This window comes from Carassius carassius, chromosome 16 (assembly GCF_963082965.1).
Source record: "Carassius carassius chromosome 16, fCarCar2.1, whole genome shotgun sequence".
Taxonomy (NCBI): domain Eukaryota; kingdom Metazoa; phylum Chordata; class Actinopteri; order Cypriniformes; family Cyprinidae; genus Carassius; species Carassius carassius.
This window is the reverse complement of record NC_081770.1, coordinates 22,766,999-22,793,767: the sequence shown is the minus strand read 5'-3', so window position 1 is coordinate 22,793,767 and position 26,769 is coordinate 22,766,999. Positions and strand designations below refer to the sequence as shown.

Genomic DNA, 26,769 nt, shown 5'->3' with positions numbered 1-26,769 from the left:
TATATTTAAAAAATAATATATTTGTATTATTATATTGTAATGAATATATTTTAAACATATTTTGACAAAAAAATTATATATATATATATATATATATATATATATATATACATACATGCAAATATTAACTATAAAATATTAAGCAGGTTTTCAACTTTGACTTTTCGTATATTTTATTGTTGACATCAAATGTCATTGATTATCTTTTTATTGTTGGCAGTAAATTTGAAAGTGCACGACTCGGTAGAAGAAGCTTTCTCTGTCTTTTTTTTAAGTTTGTAGTAACATCCTGTGCTAGACCACCTAAACTGATCTTGATATTCCCTTCACTCACAGACCCCTCACCCTCACACACTGAAGAAGGCAAAAAACCAGAAGCAGGTAATAGTCTTGAAGCAGTTTGTGAAGGATAGGATAGTGATAAGGATGAATGAGATGATGAAAAGGAGAAATATTTTAGTCAAAAACATGTTACAGTTCTTAGATTTAAATTTTTAAATTATGTTGATGGTCCCTCACTCAGACTCCTCCACTCCCACCAATGCATCAGACACACCTGCAAATACCAATAAAGGTAAAGCTGACATCAAACTCACACTCTGCATTATTATATTTTCACACACAATCTCTCACACTCTGACCTCCAGCTTTCCATCATGCTGTGATATGAGCATGTCACTGATCAAGTGCTTTATTTATTTAGATATGTCTTTATTGATTCTTTATTTTGTATGTTTTATGAACTATTATTTATTGATTGATTTTATAGATGTTTTTTTTAGACAGATAGAGAGAGAGAAAAAGAGAGAGAGTGAGAGAGTGGTAGAGCGAGTGATGCAACAAGACATTTTTAGGCTACACTAGACTTCTCATTTAATTCCCTGTGATATAAATTAGAATTTTAAGCATCTGTTTTTGTTAATCATTGTTTAAAATGTTTATAATATTTCTACAAAATATATGAATAAAACATATTAACTCTAAAATTGTGAAATGACAACCATTGAGCACAACACCTAAAAATGTGTTTTATATATTAAAAAAATTATATTTGTAGTATTATATTGCAATTAATATATTTGAAACATATTAATCAAACATTATATATATATATATATATATATATAAATGCAAATATTAACTATAAAATATTAAGCAGGTTTTCAACTTTGACTTCTCAAATATTTTATTGTTGACATCAAATGTCATTGATTATCTTTTTATTGTTGGCAGTAAATTCGAAACTGCACGACTCGGTAGAAGAAGCTTTCTCAGTCTTTTTTATAAGTTTGTAGTAACATCCTGTGCTGGACCACCTAAACTGATCTTGATATTCCCTCACTCACAGACCCCTCACCCTCACACACTGAAGAAGGCAAAAAACCAGAAGCAGGTAATAGTCTTGAGGCAGTATGTGAAGGATAGAATAGTGATAAGGATGAATGAGATGATGAAAAGGAGAAATCTTTTAGTCAAAAACATGTTACAGTTCTTAGATTTAAATGTTTAAATTATGTTGATGGTCCCTCACTCAGACTCCTCCACTCCCACCAATGCATCAGACACACCTGCAAATATCAATAGAGGTAAAGCTGACATCAAACTCACACTCCTGCATTATTATATTTTCACACACAATCTCTCACACTCTGACCTCCTGCTTTCCATGACGCTGTGATATGAGCACGTCACTGATCAAGTGCTTTATTTATTTAGATATGTCTTTATTGATTCTTTATTTTGTATTTTTTATTTACCTTTATTTATTGATTGATTTTATTTTATTATTTTTGAGAGAGAAAGAGAGAGAGCGGTAAAGCGAGTGATGCAACAAGACATTTTTAGCCTACACTAGACTTCACATTTAAGATCCTGTGGCATAAATAAGAATTTGAAGCATCCATTTTTGTTACTCAAAATAAACCCAGATCCTGTGCTTTAAAAGTGTATGACTTAAAAGAATCTATTTTGGTCTTTGTATGAGTTTGTAGTTTTAATGCGCTTGTAATTGAGTCCTTTACTGGAGCACCTAAACTGAACTTGCTTAACATTCAGTCACAGTCCTCTCACCCAGATCCACATGTCACAAAATCAAATGAAGCAGGTAATAGTCATCCTCTTTTGACTTGCTGTCTTGCAGCAGTCAGTGAAAGGAGGGATGTACGAGATGATGAAAATGAGAAATCGTATTAAAATCTCTTTTAAAATGTAGCATTTTTAAAATGTTTATAATATTTCTACAAAATAAATAAATCATATTAACTCTAAAATTCTGAAATGACAACCATTGAGCACAACTGTTACGCAGAGAGAATCAGAGGCATGCGGATCCATTCGCAGGTTTTTATTAGCCGGATCGACAAAAGCAATGACAAATCACAGGGCTTAGGCAGAAACAATATCTAGGCTAGGGTCGAGGCAGGCAGAGAACGATCATAAACGGGGTACACAGTCCAGGGTCGGGGAGCTAAACAGGAAACTAGAAGGCGAGACAGGGAGAAAGTGCTCAGAAAAGACTGACTGCAAATCAAGACTTCACAAAGTGATTGTGTGTGAGTGCTGCTTATATGAGTGTGTAAATGAGGTGCAGGTGTGGTAAGGAGATTAGCTGATGAATGAGGTGCAGGTGTGGCAAGGTGATAGTGATGCAGTGCCTCATGGGAGATGTAGTTTGGGTGTGGTGCAACAGTATGAGAGGTGCTAGTGTACAAGTGATTATATGGTGACACCTGGTGGTTGATGGGTGGAATGGTCCTGAGTGGAGTAACCTCTACTGAAGTTAATGGGCACTCCAGCTAATGATTGTGACAACAACACTTAAAAATGTGTTTTATATATTTAAAAAATAATATATTTGTATTATTATATTGTAATGAATATATTTTAAACATATTTTGACAAAAAAATTATATACATATATATATATATATATATATATATATATATATATATATATATATATATATATATACACATACATGCAAATATTAACTATAAAATATTAAGCAGGTTTTCAACTTTGACTTTTCGTATATTTTATTGTTGGCAGTAAATTTGAAAGTGCACGACTCGGTAGAAGAAGCTTTCTCTGTCTTTTTTTTAAGTTTGTAGTAACATCCTGTGCTAGACCACCTAAACTGATCTTGATATTCCCTTCACTCACAGACCCCTCACCCTCACACACTGAAGAAGGCAAAAAACCAGAAGCAGGTAATAGTCTTGAAGCAGTTTGTGAAGGATAGGATAGAAATAAGGATGAATGAGATGATGAAAAGGAGAAATCTTTTAGTCAAAAACATGTTACAGTTCTTAGATTTAAATTTTTAAATTATGTTGATGGTCCCTCACTCAGACTCCTCCACTCCCACCAATGCATCAGACACACCTGCAAATACCAATAAAGGTAAAGCTGACATCAAACTCACACTCTGCATTATTATATTTTCACACACAATCTCTCACACTCTGACCTCCAGCTTTCCATCACGCTGTGATATGAGCATGTCACTGATCAAGTGCTTTATTTATTTAGATATGTCTTTATTGATTCTTTATTTTGTATGTTTTATAAACTATTATTTATTGATTGATTTTATAGATGTTTTTTTTAGACAGATAGAGAGAGAGAGAAAGAGAGAGAGTGAGAGAGTGGTAGAGCGAGTGATGCAACAAGACATTTTTAGGCTACACTAGACTTCTCATTTAATTCCCTGTGATATAAATTAGAATTTTAAGCATCTGTTTTTGTTAATCATTGTTTAAAATGTTTATAATATTTCTACAAAATATATGAATAAAACATATTAACTCTAAAATTGTGAAATGACAACCATTGAGCACAACACCTAAAAATGTGTTTTATATATTAAAAGAATTATATTTGTAGTATTATATTGCAATTAATATATTTGAAACATATTAATCAAACATTATATATATATATATATATATATATATATAAATGCAAATATTAACTATAAAATATTAAGCAGGTTTTCAACTTTGACTTCTCGTATATTTTATTGTTGACATCAAATGTCATTGATTATCTTTTTATTGTTGGCAGTAAATTCGAAACTGCACGACTCGGTAGAAGAAGCTTTCTCAGTCTTTTTTATAAGTTTGTAGTAACATCCTGTGCTGGACCACCTAAACTGATCTTGATATTCCCTTCACTCACAGACCCCTCACCCTCACACACTGAAGAAGGCAAAAAACCAGAAGCAGGTAATAGTCTTGAGGCAGTTTGTGAAGGATAGAATAGTGATAAGGATGAATGAGATGATGAAAAGGAGAAATCTTTTAGTCAAAAACATGTTACAGTTCTTAGATTTAAATGTTTAAATTATGTTGATGGTCCCTCACTCAGACTCCTCCACTCCCACCAATGCATCAGACACACCTGCAAATACCAATAAAGGTAAAGCTGACATCAAACTCACACTCTGCATTATTATATTTTCACACACAATCTCTCACACTTTGACCTCCTGCTTTCCATCACGCTGTGATATGAGCACGTCACTGATCAAGTGCTTTATTTATTTCGATATGTCTTTATTGATTCTTTATTTTGTATTTTTTATTTACCTTTATTTATTGATTGATTTTATTTTATTATTTTTGAGAGAGAAAGAGAGAGAGCGGTAAAGCGAGTGATGCAACAAGACATTTTTAGCCTACACTAGACTTCACATTTAAGATCCTGTGGCATAAATAAGAATTTGAAGCATCCATTTTTGTTACTCAAAATAAACCCAGATCCTGTGCTTTAAAAGTGTATGACTTAAAAGAATCTATTTTGGTCTTTGTATGAGTTTGTAGTTTTAATGCGCTTGTAATTAAGTCCTTTACTGGAGCACCTAAACTGAACTTGCTTAACATTCAGTCACAGTCCTCTCACCCAGATCCACATGTCACAAAATCAAATGAAGCAGGTTATAGTCATCCTCTTTTGACTTGCTGTCTTGCAGCAGTCAGTGAAAGGAGGGATGTACGAGATGATGAAAATGAGAAATCGTATTAAAATCTCTTTTAAAATGTAGCATTTTTAAAATGTTTATAATATTTCTACAAAATAAATAAATAAATCATATTAACTCTAAAATTCTGAAATGACAACCATCGAGCACAACTGTTACGCAGAGAGAATCAGAGGCATGCGGATCCATTCGCAGGTTTTTATTAGCCGGATCGACAAAAGCAATGACAAAACACAGGGCTTAGGCAGAAACAATATCTAGGCTAGGGTCGAGGCAGGCAGAGAAAGATCATAAACGGGGTACACAGTCCAGGGTCGGGGAGCTAAACAGGAAACTAGAAGGCGAGACAGGGAGAAAGTGCTCAGAAAAGACTGACTGCAAATCAAGACTTCACAAAGTGATTGTGTGTGAGTGCTGCTTATATGAGTGTGTAAATGAGGTGCAGGTGTGGTAAGGAGATTAGCTGATGAATGAGGTGCAGGTGTGGCAAGGTGATAGTGATGCAGTGCCTCATGGGAGATGTAGTTTGGGTGTGGTGCAACAGTATGAGAGGTGCTAGTGTACAAGTGATTATATGGTGACACCTGGTGGTTGATGGGTGGAATGGTCCTGAGTGGAGTAACCTCTACTGAAGTTAATGGGCACTCCAGCTAATGATTGTGACAACAACACTTAAAAATGTGTTTTATATATTTAAAAAATAATATATTTGTATTATTATATTGTAATGAATATATTTTAAACATATTTTGACAAAAAAATTATATACATATATATATATATATATATATATATATATATATATACATGCAAATATTAACTATAAAATATTAAGCAGGTTTTCAACTTTGACTTTTCGTATATTTTATTGTTGACATCAAATGTCATTGATTATCTTTTTATTGTTGGCAGTAAATTTGAAAGTGCACGACTCGGTAGAAGAAGCTTTCTCTGTCTTTTTTTAAAGTTTGTAGTAACATCCTGTGCTAGACCACCTAAACTGATCTTGATATTCCCTTCACTCACAGACCCCTCACCCTCACACACTGAAGAAGGCAAAAAACCAGAAGCAGGTAATAGTCTTGAAGCAGTTTGTGAAGGATAGGATAGTGATAAGGATGAATGAGATGATGAAAAGGAGAAATCTTTTAGTCAAAAACATGTTACAGTTCTTAGATTTAAATGTTTAAATTATGTTGATGGTCCCTCACTCAGACTCCTCCACTCCCACCAATGCATCAGACACACCTGCAAATAGCAATAAAGGTAAAGCTGACATCAAACTCACACTCTGCATTATTATATTTTCACACACAATCTCTCACACTCTGACCTCCAGCTTTCCATCACGCTGTGATATGAGCATGTCACTGATCAAGTGCTTTATTTATTTAGATATGTCTTTATTGATTCTTTATTTTGTATGTTTTATAAACTATTATTTATTGATTGATTTTATAGATGTTTTTTTTAGACACATAGAGAGAGAGAGAAAGAGAGAGAGTGAGAGAGTGGTAGAGCGAGTGATGCAACAAGACATTTTTAGGCTACACTAGACTTCTCATTTAATTCCCTGTGATATAAATTAGAATTTTAAGCATCTGTTTTTGTTAATCATTGTTTAAAATGTTTATAATATTTCTACAAAATATATGAATAAAACATATTAACTCTAAAATTGTGAAATGACAACCATTGAGCACAACACCTAAAAATGTGTTTTATATATTAAAAAAATTATATTTGTAGTATTATATTGCAATTAATATATTTGAAACATATTAATCAAACATTATATATATATATATATATATATATATATATATATATATATATATATATAAATGCAAATATTAACTATAAAATATTAAGCAGGTTTTCAACTTTGACTTCTCGTATATTTTATTGTTGACATCAAATGTCATTGATTATCTTTTTATTGTTGGCAGTAAATTCGAAACTGCACGACTCGGTAGAAGAAGCTTTCTCAGTCTTTTTTATAAGTTTGTAGTAACATCCTGTGCTGGACCACCTAAACTGATCTTGATATTCCCTTCACTCACAGACCCCTCACCCTCACACACTGAAGAAGGCAAAAAACCAGAAGCAGGTAATAGTCTTGAGGCAGTTTGTGAAGGATAGAATAGTGATAAGGATGAATGAGATGATGAAAAGGAGAAATCTTTTAGTCAAAAACATGTTACAGTTCTTAGATTTAAATGTTTAAATTATGTTGATGGTCCCTCACTCAGACTCCTCCACTCCCACCAATGCATCAGACACACCTGCAAATATCAATAGAGGTAAAGCTGACATCAAACTCACACTCCTGCATTATTATATTTTCCTACACAATCTCTCACACTCTGACCTCCTGCTTTCCATGACGCTGTGATATGAGCACGTCACTGATCAAGTGCTTTATTTATTTAGATATGTCTTTATTGATTCTTTATTTTGTATTTTTTATTTACCTTTATTTATTGATTGATTTTATTTTATTATTTTTGAGAGAGAAAGAGAGAGAGCGGTAAAGCGAGTGATGCAACAAGACATTTTTAGCCTACACTAGACTTCACATTTAAGATCCTGTGGCATAAATAAGAATTTGAAGCATCCATTTTTGTTACTCAAAATAAACCCAGATCCTGTGCTTTAAAAGTGTATGACTTAAAAGAATCTATTTTGGTCTTTGTATGAGTTTGTAGTTTTAATGCGCTTGTAATTGAGTCCTTTACTGGAGCACCTAAACTGAACTTGCTTAACATTCAGTCACAGTCCTCTCACCCAGATCCACATGTCACAAAATCAAATGAAGCAGGTAATAGTCATCCTCTTTTGACTTGCTGTCTTGCAGCAGTCAGTGAAAGGAGGGATGTACGAGATGATGAAAATGAGAAATCGTATTAAAATCTCTTTTAAAATGTAGCATTTTTAAAATGTTTATAATATTTCTACAAAATAAATAAATAAATCATATTAACTCTAAAATTCTGAAATGACAACCATCGAGCACAACTGTTACGCAGAGAGAATCAGAGGCATGCGGATCCATTCGCAGGTTTTTATTAGCCGGATCGACAAAAGCAATGACAAAACACAGGGCTTAGGCAGAAACAATATCTAGGCTAGGGTCGAGGCAGGCAGAGAACGATCATAAACGGGGTACACAGTCCAGGGTCGGGGAGCTAAACAGGAAACTAGAAGGCGAGACATGGAGAAAGTGCTCAGAAAAGACTGACTGCAAATCAAGACTTCACAAAGTGATTGTGTGTGAGTGCTGCTTATATGAGTGTGTAAATGAGGTGCAGGTGTGGTAAGGAGATTAGCTGATGAATGAGGTGCAGCTGTGGCAAGGTGATAGTGATGCAGTGCCTCATGGGAGATGTAGTTTGGGTGTGGTGCAACAGTATGAGAGGTGCTAGTGTCCAAGTGATTATATGGTGACACCTGGTGGTTGATGGGTGGAATGGTCCTGAGTGGAGTAACCTCTACTGAAGTTAATGGGCACTCCAGCTAATGATTGTGACAACAACACTTAAAAATGTGTTTTATATATTTAAAAAATAATATATTTGTATTATTATATTGTAATGAATATATTTTAAACATATTTTGACAAAAAAAGTATATACATATATATATATATATATATATATATATATATATACACATACATGCAAATATTAACTATAAAATATTAAGCAGGTTTTCAACTTTGACTTTTCGTATATTTTATTGTTGACATCAAATGTCATTGATTATCTTTTTATTGTTGGCAGTAAATTTGAAAGTGCACGACTCGGTAGAAGAAGCTTTCTCTGTCTTTTTTTTAAGTTTGTAGTAACATCCTGTGCTAGACCACCTAAACTGATCTTGATATTCCCTTCACTCACAGACCCCTCACCCTCACACACTGAAGAAGGCAAAAAACCAGAAGCAGGTAATAGTCTTGAAGCAGTTTGTGAAGGATAGGATAGTGATAAGGATGAATGAGATGATGAAAAGGAGAAATCTTTTAGTCAAAAACATGTTACAGTTCTTAGATTTAAATTTTTAAATTATGTTGATGGTCCCTCACTCAGACTCCTCCACTCCCACCAATGCATCAGATACACCTGCAAATACCAATAAAGGTAAAGCTGACATCAAACTCACACTCTGCATTATTATATTTTCACACACAATCTCTCACACTCTGACCTCCAGCTTTCCATCACGCTGTGATATGAGCATGTCACTGATCAAGTGCTTTATTTATTTAGATATGTCTTTATTGATTCTTTATTTTGTATGTTTTATAAACTATTATTTATTGATTGATTTTATAGATGTTTTTTTTTAGACAGATAGAGAGAGAGAGAAAGAGAGAGAGTGAGAGAGTGGTAGAGCGAGTGATGCAACAAGACATTTTTAGGCTACACTAGACTTCTCATTTAATTCCCTGTGATATAAATTAGAATTTTAAGCATCTGTTTTTGTTAATCATTGTTTAAAATGTTTATAATATTTCTACAAAATATATGAATAAAACATATTAACTCTAAAATTGTGAAATGACAACCATTGAGCACAACACCTAAAAATGTGTTTTATATATTAAAAGAATTATATTTGTAGTATTATATTGCAATTAATATATTTGAAACATATTAATCAAACATTATATATATATATATATATATATATATATATATATATATATATATATATATATATATATAAATGCAAATATTAACTATAAAATATTAAGCAGGTTTTCAACTTTGACTTCTCGTATATTTTTTTGTTGACATCAAATGTCATTGATTATCTTTTTATTGTTGGCAGTAAATTCGAAACTGAACGACTCGGTAGAAGAAGCTTTCTCAGTCTTTTTTATAAGTTTGTAGTAACATCCTGTGCTGGACCACCTAAACTGATCTTGATATTCCCTTCACTCACAGACCCCTCACCCTCACACACTGAAGAAGGCAAAAAACCAGAAGCAGGTAATAGTCTTGAGGCAGTTTGTGAAGGATAGAATAGTGATAAGGATGAATGAGATGATGAAAAGGAGAAATCTTTTAGTCAAAAACATGTTACAGTTCTTAGATTTAAATGTTTAAATTATGTTGATGGTCCCTCACTCAGACTCCTCCACTCCCACCAATGCATCAGACACACCTGCAAATATCAATAGAGGTAAAGCTGACATCAAACTCACACTCCTGCATTATTATATTTTCACACACAATCTCTCACACTCTGACCTCCTGCTTTCCATCACGCTGTGATATGAGCACGTCACTGATCAAGTGCTTTATTTATTTAGATATGTCTTTATTGATTCTTTATTTTGTATTTTTTATTTACCTTTATTTATTGATTGATTTTATTTTATTATTTTTGAGAGAGAAAGAGAGAGAGCGGTAAAGCGAGTGATGCAACAAGACATTTTTAGCCTACACTAGACTTCACATTTAAGATCCTGTGGCATAAATAAGAATTTGAAGCATCCATTTTTGTTACTCAAAATAAACCCAGATCCTGTGCTTTAAAAGTGTATGACTTAAAAGAATCTATTTTGGTCTTTGTATGAGTTTGTAGTTTTAATGCGCTTGTAATTGAGTCCTTTACTGGAGCACCTAAACTGAACTTGCTTAACATTCAGTCACAGTCCTCTCACCCAGATCCACATGTCACAAAATCAAATGAAGCAGGTAATAGTCATCCTCTTTTGACTTGCTGTCTTGCAGCAGTCAGTGAAAGGAGGGATGTACGAGATGATGAAAATGAGAAATCGTATTAAAATCTCTTTTAAAATGTAGCATTTTTAAAATGTTTATAATATTTCTACTAAATAAATAAATAAATCATATTAACTCTAAAATTCTGAAATGACAACCATCGAGCACAACTGTTACGCAGAGAGAATCAGAGGCATGCGGATCCATTCGCAGGTTTTTATTAGCCGGATCGACAAAAGCAATGACAAAACACAGGGCTTAGGCAGAAACAATATCTAGGCTAGGGTCGAGGCAGGCAGAGAACGATCATAAACGGGGTACACAGTCCAGGGTCGGGGAGCTAAACAGGAAACTAGAAGGCGAGACAGGGAGAAAGTGCTCAGAAAAGACTGACTGCAAATCAAGACTTCACAAAGTGATTGTGTGTGAGTGCTGCTTATATGAGTGTGTAAATGAGGTGCAGGTGTGGTAAGGAGATTAGCTGATGAATGAGGTGCAGGTGTGGCAAGGTGATAGTGATGCAGTGCCTCATGGGAGATGTAGTTTGGGTGTGGTGCAACAGTATGAGAGGTGCTAGTGTCCAAGTGATTATATGGTGACACCTGGTGGTTGATGGGTGGAATGGTCCTGAGTGGAGTAACCTCTACTGAAGTTAATGGGCACTCCAGCTAATGATTGTGACAACAACACTTAAAAATGTGTTTTATATATTTAAAAAATAATATATTTGTATTATTATATTGTAATGAATATATTTTAAACATATTTTGACAAAAAAATTATATACATATATATATATATATATATATATATATATATATATATATATATATATATATATATATATATACACACATACATGCAAATATTAACTATAAAATATTAAGCAGGTTTTCAACTTTGACTTTTCGTATATTTTATTGTTGACATCAAATGTCATTGATTATCTTTTTATTGTTGGCAGTAAATTTGAAAGTGCACGACTCGGTAGAAGAAGCTTTCTCTGTCTTTTTTTTAAGTTTGTAGTAACATCCTGTGCTAGACCACCTAAACTGATCTTGATATTCCCTTCACTCACAGACCCCTCACCCTCACACACTGAAGAAGGCAAAAAACCAGAAGCAGGTAATAGTCTTGAAGCAGTTTGTGAAGGATAGGATAGTGATAAGGATGAATGAGATGATGAAAAGGAGAAATATTTTAGTCAAAAACATGTTACAGTTCTTAGATTTAAATTTTTAAATTATGTTGATGGTCCCTCACTCAGACTCCTCCACTCCCACCAATGCATCAGACACACCTGCAAATACCAATAAAGGTAAAGCTGACATCAAACTCACACTCTGCATTATTATATTTTCACACACAATCTGTCACACTCTGACCTCCAGCTTTCCATCACGCTGTGATATGAGCATGTCACTGATCAAGTGCTTTATTTATTTAGATATGTCTTTATTGATTCTTTATTTTGTATGTTTTATAAACTATTATTTATTGATTGATTTTTTAGATGTTTTTTTTAGACAGATAGAGAGAGAGAGAAAGAGAGAGAGTGAGAGAGTGGTAGAGCGAGTGATGCAACAAGACATTTTTAGGCTACACTAGACTTCTCATTTAATTCTCTGTGATATAAATTAGAATTTTAAGCATCTGTTTTTGTTAATCATTGTTTAAAATGTTTATAATATTTCTACAAAATATATGAATAAAACATATTAACTCTAAAATTGTGAAATGTCAACCATTGAGCACAACACCTAAAAATGTGTTTTATATATTAAAAAAATTATATTTGTAGTATTATATTGCAATTAATATATTTGAAACATATTAATCAAACATTATATATATATATATATATATATATATATATATATACAAATGCAAATATTAACTATAAAATATTAAGCAGGTTTTCAACTTTGACTTCTCGTATATTTTATTGTTGACATCAAATGTCATTGATTATCTTTTTATTGTTGGCAGTAAATTCGAAACTGCACGACTCGGTAGAAGAAGCTTTCTCAGTCTTTTTTATAAGTTTGTAGTAACATCCTGTGCTGGACCACCTAAACTGATCTTGATATTCCCTTCACTTACAGACCCCTCACCCTCACACACTGAAGAAGGCAAAAAACCAGAAGCAGGTAATAGTCTTGAGGCAGTTTGTGAAGGATAGAATAGTGATAAGGATGAATGAGATGATGAAAAGGAGAAATCTTTTAGTCAAAAACATGTTACAGTTCTTAGATTTAAATGTTTAAATTATGTTGATGGTCCCTCACTCAGACTCCTCCACTCCCACCAATGCATCAGACACACCTGCAAATATCAATAGAGGTAAAGCTGACATCAAACTCACACTCCTGCATTATTATATTTTCACACACAATCTCTCACACTCTGACCTCCTGCTTTCCATCACGCTGTGATATGAGCACGTCACTGATCAAGTGCTTTATTTATTTAGATATGTCTTTATTGATTCTTTATTTTGTATTTTTCATTTACCTTTATTTATTGATTGATTTTATTTTATTATTTTTGAGAGAGAAAGAGAGAGAGCGGTAAAGCGAGTGATGCAACAAGACATTTTTAGCCTACACTAGACTTCACATTTAAGATCCTGTGGCATAAATAAGAATTTGAAGCATCCATTTTTGTTACTCAAAATAAACCCAGATCCTGTGCTTTAAAAGTGTATGACTTAAAATAATTTATTTTGGTCTTTGTATGAGTTTGTAGTTTTAATGCGCTTGTAATTAAGTCCTTTACTGGAGCACCTAAACTGAACTTGCTTAACATTCAGTCACAGTCCTCTCACCCAGATCCACATGTCACAAAATCAAATGAAGCAGGTAATAGTCATCCTCTTTTGACTTGCTGTCTTGCAGCAGTCAGTGAAAGGAGGGATGTACGAGATGATGAAAATGAGAAATCGTATTAAAATCTCTTTTAAAATGTAGCATTTTTAAAATGTTTATAATATTTCTACAAAATAAATAAATAAATCATATTAACTCTAAAATTCTGAAATGACAACCATCGAGCACAACTGTTACGCAGAGAGAATCAGAGGCATGCGGATCCATTCGCAGGTTTTTATTAGCCGGATCGACAAAAGCAATGACAAAACACAGGGCTTAGGCAGAAACAATATCTAGGCTAGGGTCGAGGCAGGCAGAGAACGATCATAAACGGGGTACACAGTCCAGGGTCGGGGAGCTAAACAGGAAACTAGAAGGCGAGACAGGGAGAAAGTGCTCAGAAAAGACTGACTGCAAATCAAGACTTCACAAAGTGATTGTGTGTGAGTGCTGCTTATATGAGTGTGTAAATGAGGTGCAGGTGTGGTAAGGAGATTAGCTGATGAATGAGGTGCAGGTGTGGCAAGGTGATAGTGATGCAGTGCCTCATGGGAGATGTAGTTTGGGTGTGGTGCAACAGTATGAGAGGTGCTAGTGTCCAAGTGATTATATGGTGACACCTGGTGGTTGATGGGTGGAATGGTCCTGAGTGGAGTAACCTCTACTGAAGTTAATGGGCACTCCAGCTAATGATTGTAACAACAACACTTAAAAATGTGTTTTATATATTTAAAAAATAATATATTTGTATTATTATATTGTAATGAATATATTTTAAACATATTTTGACAAAAAAATTATATACATATATATATATATATATATATATATATATATATATATATATATATATATATATATATATATACATACATGCAAATATTAACTATAAAATATTAAGCAGGTTTTCAACTTTGACTTCTCGTATATTTTATTGTTGACATCAAATGTCATTGATTATCTTTTTATTGTTGGCAGTAAATTTGAAAGTGCACGACTCGGTAGAAGAAGCTTTCTCTGTCTTTTTTTAAGTTTGTAGTAACATCCTGTGCTAGACCACCTAAACTGATCTTGATATTCCCTTCACTCACAGACCCCTCACCCTCACACACTGAAGAAGGCAAAAAACCAGAAGCAGGTAATAGTCTTGAAGCAGTTTGTGAAGGATAGGATAGTGATAAGGATGAATGAGATGATGAAAAGGAGAAATCTTTTAGTCAAAAACATGTTACAGTTCTTAGATTTAAATTTTTAAATTATGTTGATGGTCCCTCACTCAGACTCCTCCACTCCCACCAATGCATCAGACACACCTGCAAATACCAATAAAGGTAAAGCTGACATCAAACTCACACTCTGCATTATTATATTTTCACACACAATCTCTCACACTCTGACCTCCAGCTTTCCATCACGCTGTGATATGAGCATGTCACTGATCAAGTGCTTTATTTATTTAGATATGTCTTTATTGATTCTTTATTTTGTATGTTTTATAAACTATTATTTATTGATTGATTTTATAGATGTTTTTTTAGACAGATAGAGAGAGAGAGAAAGAGAGAGAGTGAGAGAGTGGTAGAGCGAGTGATGCAACAAGACATTTTTAGGCTACACTAGACTTCTCATTTAATTCCCTGTGATATAAATTAGAATTTTAAGCATCTGTTTTTGTTAATCATTGTTTAAAATGTTTATAATATTTCTACAAAATATATGAATAAAACATATTAACTCTAAAATTGTGAAATGACAACCATTGAGCACAACACCTAAAAATGTGTTTTATATATTAAAAAAATTATATTTGTAGTATTATATTGCAATTAATATATTTGAAACATATTAATCAAACATTATATATATATATATATATATATATATATATATATATAAATGCAAATATTAACTATAAAATATTGAGCAGGTTTTCAACTTTGACTTCTCGTATATTTTATTGTTGACATCAAATGTCATTGATTATCTTTTTATTGTTGGCAGTAAATTCGAAACTGCACCACTCGGTAGAAGAAGCTTTCTCAGTCTTTTTTATAAGTTTGTAGTAACATCCTGTGCTGGACCACCTAAACTGATCTTGATATTCCCTTCACTCACAGACCCCTCACCCTCACACACTGAAGAAGGCAAAAAACCAGAAGCAGGTAATAGTCTTGAAGCAGTTTGTGAAGGATAGAATAGTGATAAGGATGAATGAGATGATGAAAAGGAGAAATCTTTTAGTCAAAAACATGTTACAGTTCTTAGATTTAAATGTTTAAATTATGTTGATGGTCCCTCACTCAGACTCCTCCACTCCCACCAATGCATCAGACACACCTGCAAATATCAATAGAGGTAAAGCTGACATCAAACTCACACTCGTGCATTATTATATTTTCACACACAATCTCTCACACTCTGACCTCCTGCTTTCCATGACGCTGTGATATGAGCACGTCACTGATCAAGTGCTTTATTTATTTAGATATGTCTTTATTGATTCTTTATTTTGTATTTTTTATTTACCTTTATTTATTGATTGATTTTATTTTATTATTTTTGAGAGAGAAAGAGAGAGAGCGGTAAAGCGAGTGATGCAACAAAACATTTTTAGCCTACACTAGACTTCACATTTAAGATCCTGTGGCATAAATAATAATTTGAAGCATCCATTTTTGTTACTCAAAATAAACCCAGATCCTGTGCTTTAAAAGTGTATGACTTAAAAGAATCTATTTTGGTCTTTGTATGAGTTTGTAGTTTTAATGCGCTTGTAATTGAGTCCTTTACTGGAGCACCTAAACTGAACTTGCTTAACATTCAGTCACAGTCCTCTCACCCAGATCCACATGTCACAAAATCAAATGAAGCAGGTAATAGTCATCCTCTTTTGACTTGCTGTCTTGCAGCAGTCAGTGAAAGGAGGGATGTACGAGATGATGAAAATGAGAAATCGTATTAAAATCTCTTTTAAAATGTAGCATTTTTAAAATGTTTATAATATTTCTACAAAATAAATAAATCATATTAACTCTAAAATTCTGAAATGACAACCATTGAGCACAACTGTTACGCAGAGAGAATCAGAGGCATGCGGATCCATTCGCAGGTTTTTATTAGCCGGATCGACAAAAGCAATGACAAAACACAGGGCTTAGGCAGAAACAATATCTAGGCTAGGGTCGAGGCAGGCAGAGAACGATCATAAACGGGGTACACAGTCCAGGGTCGGGGAGCTAAACAGGAAACTAGAAGGCGAGACAGGGAGAAAGTGCTCAGAAAAGACTGACTACAAATCAAGACTTCACAAAGTGATTGTGTGTGAGTGCTGCTTATATGAATGTGTAAATGAGGTGCAGGTGTGGTAAGGAGATTAGCTGATGAATGAGGTGCAGGTGTGGCAAGATGATAGTGATGCAGTGCCTCATGGGAGATGTAGTTTGGGTGTGGTGCAACAGTATGAGAGGTGCTAGTGTCCAAGTGATTATATGGTGACACCTGGTGGTTGATGGGTGGAATGGTCCTGAGTGGAGTAACCTCTACTGAAGTTAATGGGCACTCCAGCTAATGATTGTGACAACAACACTTAAAAATGTGTTTTATATATTTAAAAAATAATATATTTGTATTATTATATTGTAATGAATATATTTTAAACATATTTTGACAAAAAAATTATATACATATATATATATATATATATATACATATATATACACATACATGCAAATATTAACTATAAAATATTAAGCAGGTTTTCAACTTTGACTTTTCGTATATTTTATTGTTGACATCAAATGTCATTGATTATCTTTTTATTGTTGGCAGTAAATTTGAAAGTGCACGACTCGGTAGAAGAAGCTTTCTCTGTCTTTTTTTTAAGTTTGTAGTAACATCCTGTGCTAGACCACCTAAACTGATCTTGATATTCCCTTCACTCACAGACCCCTCACCCTCACACACTGAAGAAGGCAAAAAACCAGAAGCAGGTAATAGTCTTGAAGCAGTTTGTGAAGGATAGGATAGTGATAAGGATGAATGAGATGATGAAAAGGAGAAATCTTTTAGTCAAAAACATGTTACAGTTCTTAGATTTAAATTTTTAAATTATGTTGATGGTCCCTCACTCAGACTCCTCCACTCCCACCAATGCATCAGACACACCTGCAAATACCAATAAAGGTAAAGCTGACATCAAACTCACACTCTGCATTATTATATTTTCACACACAATCTCTCACACTCTGACCTCCAGCTTTCCATCACGCTGTGATATGAGCATGTCACTGATCAAGTGCTTTATTTATTTAGATATGTCTTTATTGATTCTTTATTTTGTATGTTTTATAAACTATTATTTATTGATTGATTTTATAGATGTTTTTTTTTAGACAGATAGAGAGAGAGAGAAAGAGAGAGAGTGAGAGAGTGGTAGAGCGAGTGATGCAACAAGACATTTTTAGGCTACACTAGACTTCTCATTTAATTCCCTGTGATATAAATTAGAATTTTAAGCATCTGTTTTTGTTAATCATTGTTTAAAATGTTTATAATATTTCTACAAAATATATGAATAAAACATATTAACTCTAAAATTGTGAAATGACAACCATTGAGCACAACACCTAAAAATGTGTTTTATATATTAAAAGAATTATATTTGTAGTATTATATTGCAATTAATATATTTGAAACATATTAATCAAACATTATATATATATATATATATATATATATATATATATATATATATATATATATATATATATATATATATATATATATATATATATATATATAAATGCAAATATTAACTATAAAATATTGAGCAGGTTTTCAACTTTGACTTCTCGTATATTTTATTGTTGACATCAAATGTCATTGATTATCTTTTTATTGTTGGCAGTAAATTCGAAACTGCACCACTCGGTAGAAGAAGCTTTCTCAGTCTTTTTTATAAGTTTGTAGTAACATCCTGTGCTGGACCACCTAAACTGATCTTGATATTCCCTTCACTCACAGACCCCTCACCCTCACACACTGAAGAAGGCAAAAAACCAGAAGCAGGTAATAGTCTTGAAGCAGTTTGTGAAGGATAGAATAGTGATAAGGATGAATGAGATGATGAAAAGGAGAAATCTTTTAGTCAAAAACATGTTACAGTTCTTAGATTTAAATGTTTAAATTATGTTGATGGTCCCTCACTCAGACTCCTCCACTCCCACCAATGCATCAGACACACCTGCAAATATCAATAGAGGTAAAGCTGACATCAAACTCACACTCGTGCATTATTATATTTTCACACACAATCTCTCACACTCTGACCTCCTGCTTTCCATGACGCTGTGATATGAGCACGTCACTGATCAAGTGCTTTATTTATTTAGATATTTCTTTATTGATTCTTTATTTTGTATTTTTTATTTACCTTTATTTATTGATTGATTTTATTTTATTATTTTTGAGAGAGAAAGAGAGAGAGCGGTAAAGCGAGTGATGCAACAAAACATTTTTAGCCTACACTAGACTTCACATTTAAGATCCTGTGGCATAAATAATAATTTGAAGCATCCATTTTTGTTACTCAAAATAAACCCAGATCCTGTGCTTTAAAAGTGTATGACTTAAAAGAATCTATTTTGGTCTTTGTATGAGTTTGTAGTTTTAATGCGCTTGTAATTGAGTCCTTTACTGGAGCACCTAAACTGAACTTGCTTAACATTCAGTCACAGTCCTCTCACCCAGATCCACATGTCACAAAATCAAATGAAGCAGGTAATAGTCATCCTCTTTTGACTTGCTGTCTTGCAGCAGTCAGTGAAAGGAGGGATGTACGAGATGATGAAAATGAGAAATCGTATTAAAATCTCTTTTAAAATGTAGCATTTTTAAAATGTTTATAATATTTCTACAAAATAAATAAATCATATTAACTCTAAAATTCTGAAATGACAACCATTGAGCACAACTGTTGCGCAGAGAGAATCAGAGGGATGCGGATCCATTCGCAGGTTTTTATTAGCCGGATCGACAAAAGCAATGACAAAACACAGGGCTTAGGCAGAAACAATATCTAGGCTAGGGTCGAGGCAGGCAGAGAACGATCATAAACGGGGTACACAGTCCAGGGTCGGGGAGCTAAACAGGAAACTAGAAGGCGAGACAGGGAGAAAGTGCTCAGAAAAGACTGACTACAAATCAAGACTTCACAAAGTGATTGTGTGTGAGTGCTGCTTATATGAATGTGTAAATGAGGTGCAGGTGTGGTAAGGAGATTAGCTGATGAATGAGGTGCAGGTGTGGCAAGGTGATAGTGATGCAGTGCCTCATGGGAGATGTAGTTTGGGTGTGGTGCAACAGTATGAGAGGTGCTAGTGTCCAAGTGATTATATGGTGACACCTGGTGGTTGATGGGTGGAATGGTCCTGAGTGGAGTAACCTCTACTGAAGTTAATGGGCACTCCAGCTAATGATTGTGACAACAACACTTAAAAATGTGTTTTATATATTTAAAAAATAATATATTTGTATTATTATATTGTAATGAATATATTTTAAACATATTTTGACAAAAAAATTATATATATATATATATATACATACATGCAAATATTAACTATAAAATATTAAGCAGGTTTTCAACTTTGACTTTTCGTATATTTTATTGTTGACATCAAATGTCATTGATTATCTTTTTATTGTTGGCAGTAAATTTGAAAGTGCACGACTCGGTAGAAGAAGCTTTCTCTGTCTTTTTTTTAAGTTTGTAGTAACATCCTGTGCTAGACCACCTAAACTGATCTTGATATTCCCTTCACTCACAGACCCCTCACCCTCACACACTGAAGAAGGCAAAAAACCAGAAGCAGGTAATAGTCTTGAAGCAGTTTGTAAAGGATAGGATAGTGATAAGGATGAATGAGATGATGAAAAGGAGAAATCTTTTAGTCAAAAACATGTTACAGTTCTTAGATTTAAATTTTTAAATTATGTTGATGGTCCCTCACTCAGACTCCTCCACTCCCACCAATGCATCAGACACACCTGCAAATACCAATAAAGGTAAAGCTGACATCAAACTCACACTCTGCATTATTATATTTTCACACACAATCTCTCACACTCTGACCTCCAGCTTTACATCACGCTGTGATATGAGCATGTCACTGATCAAGTGCTTTATTTATTTAGATATGTCTTTATTGATTCTTTATTTTGTATGTTTTATAAACTATTATTTATTGATTGATTTTATAGATGTTTTTTAGACAGATAGAGAGAGAGAGAAAGAGAGAGAGTGAGAGAGTGGTAGAGCGAGTGATGCAACAAGACATTTTTAGGCTACACTAGACTTCTCATTTAATTCCCTGTGATATAAATTAGAATTTTAAGCATCTGTTTTTGTTAATCATTGTTTAAAATGTTTATAATATTTCTACAAAATATATGAATAAAACATATTAACTCTAAAATTGTGAAATGACAACCATTGAGCACAACACCTAAAAATGTGTTTTATATATTAAAAAAATTATATTTGTAGTATTATATTGCAATTAATATATTTGAAACATATTAATCAAACATTATATATATATATATATATATATATATATATATATATATATATATATATATATATAAATGCAAATATTAACTATAAAATATTAAGCAGGTTTTCAACTTTGACTTCTCGTATATTTTATTGTTGACATCAAATGTCATTGATTATCTTTTTATTGTTGGCAGTAAATTCGAAACTGCACGACTCGGTAGAAGAAGCTTTCTCAGTCTTTTTTATAAGTTTGTAGTAACATCCTGTGCTGGACCACCTAAACTGATCTTGATATTCCCTTCACTCACAGACCCCTCACCCTCACACACTGAAGAAGGCAAAAAACCAGAAGCAGGTAATAGTCTTGAGGCAGTTTGTGAAGGATAGAATAGTGATAAGGATGAATGAGATGATGAAAAGGAGAAATCTTTTAGTCAAAAACATGTTACAGTTCTTAGATTTAAATGTTTAAATTATGTTGATGGTCCCTCACTCAGACTCCTCCACTCCCACCAATGCATCAGACACACCTTCAAATATCAATAGAGGTAAAGCTGACATCAAACTCACACTCCTGCATTATTATATTTTCACACACAATCTCTCACACTCTGACCTCCTGCTTTCCATCACGCTGTGATATGAGCACGTCACTGATCAAGTGCTTTATTTATTTAGATATGTCTTTATTGATTCTTTATTTTTTATTTTTTATTTACCTTTATTTATTGATTGATTTTATTTTATTATTTTTGAGAGAGAAAGAGAGAGAGCGGTAAAGCGAGTGATGCAACAAGACATTTTTAGCCTACACTAGACTTCACATTTAAGATCCTGTGGCATAAATAAGAATTTGAAGCATCCATTTTTGTTACTCAAAATAAACCCAGATCCTGTGCTTTAAAAGTGTATGACTTAAAAGAATCTATTTTGGTCTTTGTATGAGTTTGTAGTTTTAATGCGCTTGTAATTAAGTCCTTTACTGGAGCACCTAAACTGAACTTGCTTAACATTCAGTCACAGTCCTCTCACCCAGATCCACATGTCACAAAATCAAATGAAGCAGGTAATAGTCATCCTCTTTTGACTTGCTGTCTTGCAGCAGTCAGTGAAAGGAGGGATGTACGAGATGATGAAAATGAGAAATCGTATTAAAATCTCTTTTAAAATGTAGCATTTTTAAAATGTTTATAATATTTTTACAAAATAAATAAATCATATTAACTCTAAAATTCTGAAATGACAACCATCGAGCACAACTGTTACGCAGAGAGAATCAGAGGCATGCGGATCCATTCGCAGGTTTTTATTAGCCGGATCGACAAAAGCAATGACAAATCACAGGGCTTAGGCAGAAACAATATCTAGGCTAGGGTCGAGGCAGGCAGAGAACGATCATAAACGGGGTACACAGTCCAGGGTCGGGGAGCTAAACAGGAAACTAGAAGGCGAGACAGGGAGAAAGTGCTCAGAAAAGACTGACTGCAAATCAAGACTTCACAAAGTGATTGTGTGTGAGTGCTGCTTATATGAGTGTGTAAATGAGGTGCAGGTGTGGTAAGGAGATTAGCTGATGAATGAGGTGCAGGTGTGGCAAGGTGATAGTGATGCAGTGCCTCATGGGAGATGTAGTTTGGGTGTGGTGCAACAGTATGAGAGGTGCTAGTGTCCAAGTGATTATATGGTGACACCTGGTGGTTGATGGGTGGAATGGTCCTGAGTTGAGTAACCTCTACTGAAGTTAATGGGCACTCCAGCTAATGATTGTGACAACAACACTTAAAAATGTGTTTTATATATTTAAAAAAATAATATATTTGTATTATTATATTGTAATGAATATATTTTAAACATATTTTGACAAAAAAATTATATACATATATATATATATATATATATATATATATATATATATACATACATGCAAATATTAACTATAAAATATTAAGCAGGTTTTCAACTTTGACTTTTCGTATATTTTATTGTTGACATCAAATGTCATTGATTATCTTTTTATTGTTGGCAGTAAATTTGAAAGAGCACGACTCGGTAGAAGAAGCTTTCTCTGTCTTTTTTTTAAGTTTGTAGTAACATCCTGTGCTAGACCACCTAAACTGATCTTGATATTCCCTTTACTCACAGACCCCTCACCCTCACACACTGAAGAAGGCAAAAAACCAGAAGCAGGTAATAGTCTTGAAGCAGTTTGTGAAGGATAGGATAGTGATAAGGATGAATGAGATGATGAAAAGGAGAAATCTTTTAGTCAAAAACATGTTACAGTTCTTAGATTTAAATTTTTTAATTATGTTGATGGTCCCTCACTCAGACTCCTCCACTCCCACCAATGCATCAGACACACCTGCAAATACCAATAAAGGTAAAGCTGACATCAAACTCACACTCTGCATTATTATATTTTCACACACAATCTCTCACACTCTGACCTCCAGCTTTCCATCACGCTGTGACATGAGCATGTCACTGATCAAGTGCTTTATTTATTTAGATATGTCTTTATTGATTCTTTATTTTGTATGTTTTATAAACTATTATTTATTGATTGATTTTATAGATGTTTTTTTAGACAGATAGAGAGAGAGAGAAAGAGAGAGAGTGAGAGAGTGGTAGAGCGAGTGATGCAACAAGACATTTTTAGGCTACACTAGACTTCTCATTTAATTGCCTGTGATATAAATTAGAATTTTAAGCATCTGTTTTTGTTAATCATTGTTTAAAATGTTTATAATATTTCTACAAAATATATGAATAAAACATATTAACTCTAAAATTGTGAAATGACAACCATTGAGCACAACACCTAAAAATGTGTTTTATATATTAAAAAAATTATATTTGTAGTATTATATTGCAATTAATATATTTGAAACATATTAATCAAACATTATTTATATATATATATATATATATATATATATATATATATATATATATATATATATATATATATATAAATGCGAATATTAACTATAAAATATTAAGCAGGTTTTCAACTTTGACTTCTCGTATATTTTATTGTTGACATCAAATGTCATTGATTATCTTTTTATTTTTGGCAGTAAATTCGAAACTGCACGACTCGGTAGAAGAAGCTTTCTCAGTCTTTTTTATAAGTTTGTAGTAACATCCTGTGCTGGACCACCTAAACTGATCTTGATATTCCCTTCACTCACAGACCCCTCACCCTCACACACTGAAGAAGGCAAAAAACCAGAAGCAGGTAATAGTCTTGAGGCAGTTTGTGAAGGATAGAATAGTGATAAGGATGAATGAGATGATGAAAAGGAGAAATCTTTTAGTCAAAAACATGTTACAGTTCTTAGATTTAAATGTTTAAATTATGTTGATGGTCCCTCACTCAGACTCCTCCACTCCCACCAATGCATCAGACACACCTGCAAATATCAATAGAGGTAAAGCTGACATCAAACTCACACTCCTGCATTATTATATTTTCACACACAATCTCTCACACTCTGACCTCCTGCTTTCCATCACGCTGTGATATGAGCACGTCACTGATCAAGTGCTTTATTTATTTAGATATGTCTTTATTGATTCTTTATTTTGTATTTTTTATTTACCTTTATTTATTGATTGATTTTATTTTATTTTTTTTGAGAGAGAAAGAGAGAGAGAGGTAAAGCGAGTGATGCAACAAGACATTTTTAGCCTACACTAGACTTCACATTTAAGATCCTGTGGCATAAATAAGAATTTGAAGCATCCATTTTTGTTACTCAAAATAAACCCAGATCCTGTGCTTTAAAAGTGTATGACTTAAAAGAATCTATTTTGGTCTTTGTATGAGTTTGTAGTTTTAATGCGCTTGTAATTAAGTCTTTTACTGGAGCACCTAAACTGAACTTGCTTAACATTCAGTCACAGTCCTCTCACCCAGATCCACATGTCACAAAATCAAATGAAGCAGGTAATAGTCATCCTCTTTTGACTTGCTGTCTTGCAGCAGTCAGTGAAAGGAGGGATGTACGAGATGATGAAAATGAGAAATCGTATTAAAATCTCTTTTAAAATGTAGCATTTTTAAAATGTTTATAATATTTCTACAAAATAAATAAATCATATTAACTCTAAAATTCTGAAATGACAACCATCGAGCACAACTGTTACGCAGAGAGAATCAGAGGCATGCGGATCCATTCGCAGGTTTTTATTAGCCGGATCGACAAAAGCAATGACAAAACACAGGACTTAGGCAGAAACAATATCTAGGCTAGGGTCGAGGCAGGCAGAGAACGATCATAAACGGGGTACACAGTCCAGGGTCGGGGAGCTAAACACGAAACTAGAAGGCGAGACAGGGAGAAAGTGCTCAGAAAAGACTGACTGCAAATCAAGACTTCACAAAGTGATTGTGTGTGAGTGCTGCTTATATGAGTGTGTAAATGAGGTGCAGGTGTGGTAAGGAGATTAGCTGATGAATGAGGTGCAGGTGTGGCAAGGTGATAGTGATGCAGTGCCTCATGGGAGATGTAGTTTGGGTGTGGTGCAACAGTATGAGAGGTGCTAGTGTCCAAGTGATTATATGGTGACACCTGGTGGTTGATGGGTGGAATGGTCCTGAGTGGAGTAACCTCTACTGAAGTTAATGGGCACTCCAGCTAATGATTGTGACAACAACACTTAAAAATGTGTTTTATATATTTCAAAAATAATATATTTGTATTATTATATTGTAATGAATATATTTTAAACATATTTTGACAAAAAAATTATATACATATATATATATATATATATATATATATATATATATATATATATATATATATATATATATATATACACACATACATGCAAATATTAACTATAAAATATTAAGCAGGTTTTCAACTTTGACTTTTCGTATATTTTATTGTTGACATCAAATGTCATTGATTATCTTTTTATTGTTGGCAGTAAATTTGAAAGTGCACGACTCGGTAGAAGAAGCTTTCTCTGTCTTTTTTTTAAGTTTGTAGTAACATCCTGTGCTAGACCACCTAAACTGATCTTGATATTCCCTTCACTCACAGACCCCTCACCCTCACACACTGAAGAAGGCAAAAAACCAGAAGCAGGTAATAGTCTTGAAGCAGTTTGTGAAGGATAGGATAGTGATAAGGATGAATGAGATGATGAAAAGGAGAAATCTTTTAGTCAAAAACATGTTACAGTTCTTAGATTTAAATGTTTAAATTATGTTGATGGTCCCTCACTCAGACTCCTCCACTCCCACCAATGCATCAGACACACCTGCAAATAGCAATAAAGGTAAAGCTGACATCAAACTCACACTCTGCATTATTATATTTTCACACACAATCTCTCACACTCTGACCTCCAGCTTTCCATCACGCTGTGATATGAGCATGTCACTGATCAAGTGCTTTATTTATTTAGATATGTCTTTATTGATTCTTTATTTTGTATGTTTTATAAACTATTATTTATTGATTGATTTTATAGATGTTTTTTTTAGACACATAGAGAGAGAGAGAAAGAGAGAGAGTGAGAGAGTGGTAGAGCGAGTGATGCAACAAGACATTTTTAGGCTACACTAGACTTCTCATTTAATTCCCTGTGATATAAATTAGAATTTTAAGCAT

General features: G+C 33.4%; 1 protein-coding gene and 1 long non-coding RNA gene across 2 annotated transcripts in view; both read left to right on the top strand.

Moving 5' to 3' along the window:
• The window catches only part of LOC132160206 (receptor-type tyrosine-protein phosphatase C-like), a 241,630-nt gene that overhangs the window by 121,564 nt on the left and 93,297 nt on the right, over positions 1-26,769 (top strand). The gene's annotated exons all lie outside the window — the stretch shown is intronic.
• The window catches only part of LOC132159940 (uncharacterized), a 58,097-nt gene that overhangs the window by 30,826 nt on the left and 502 nt on the right, over positions 1-26,769 (top strand). The gene's annotated exons all lie outside the window — the stretch shown is intronic.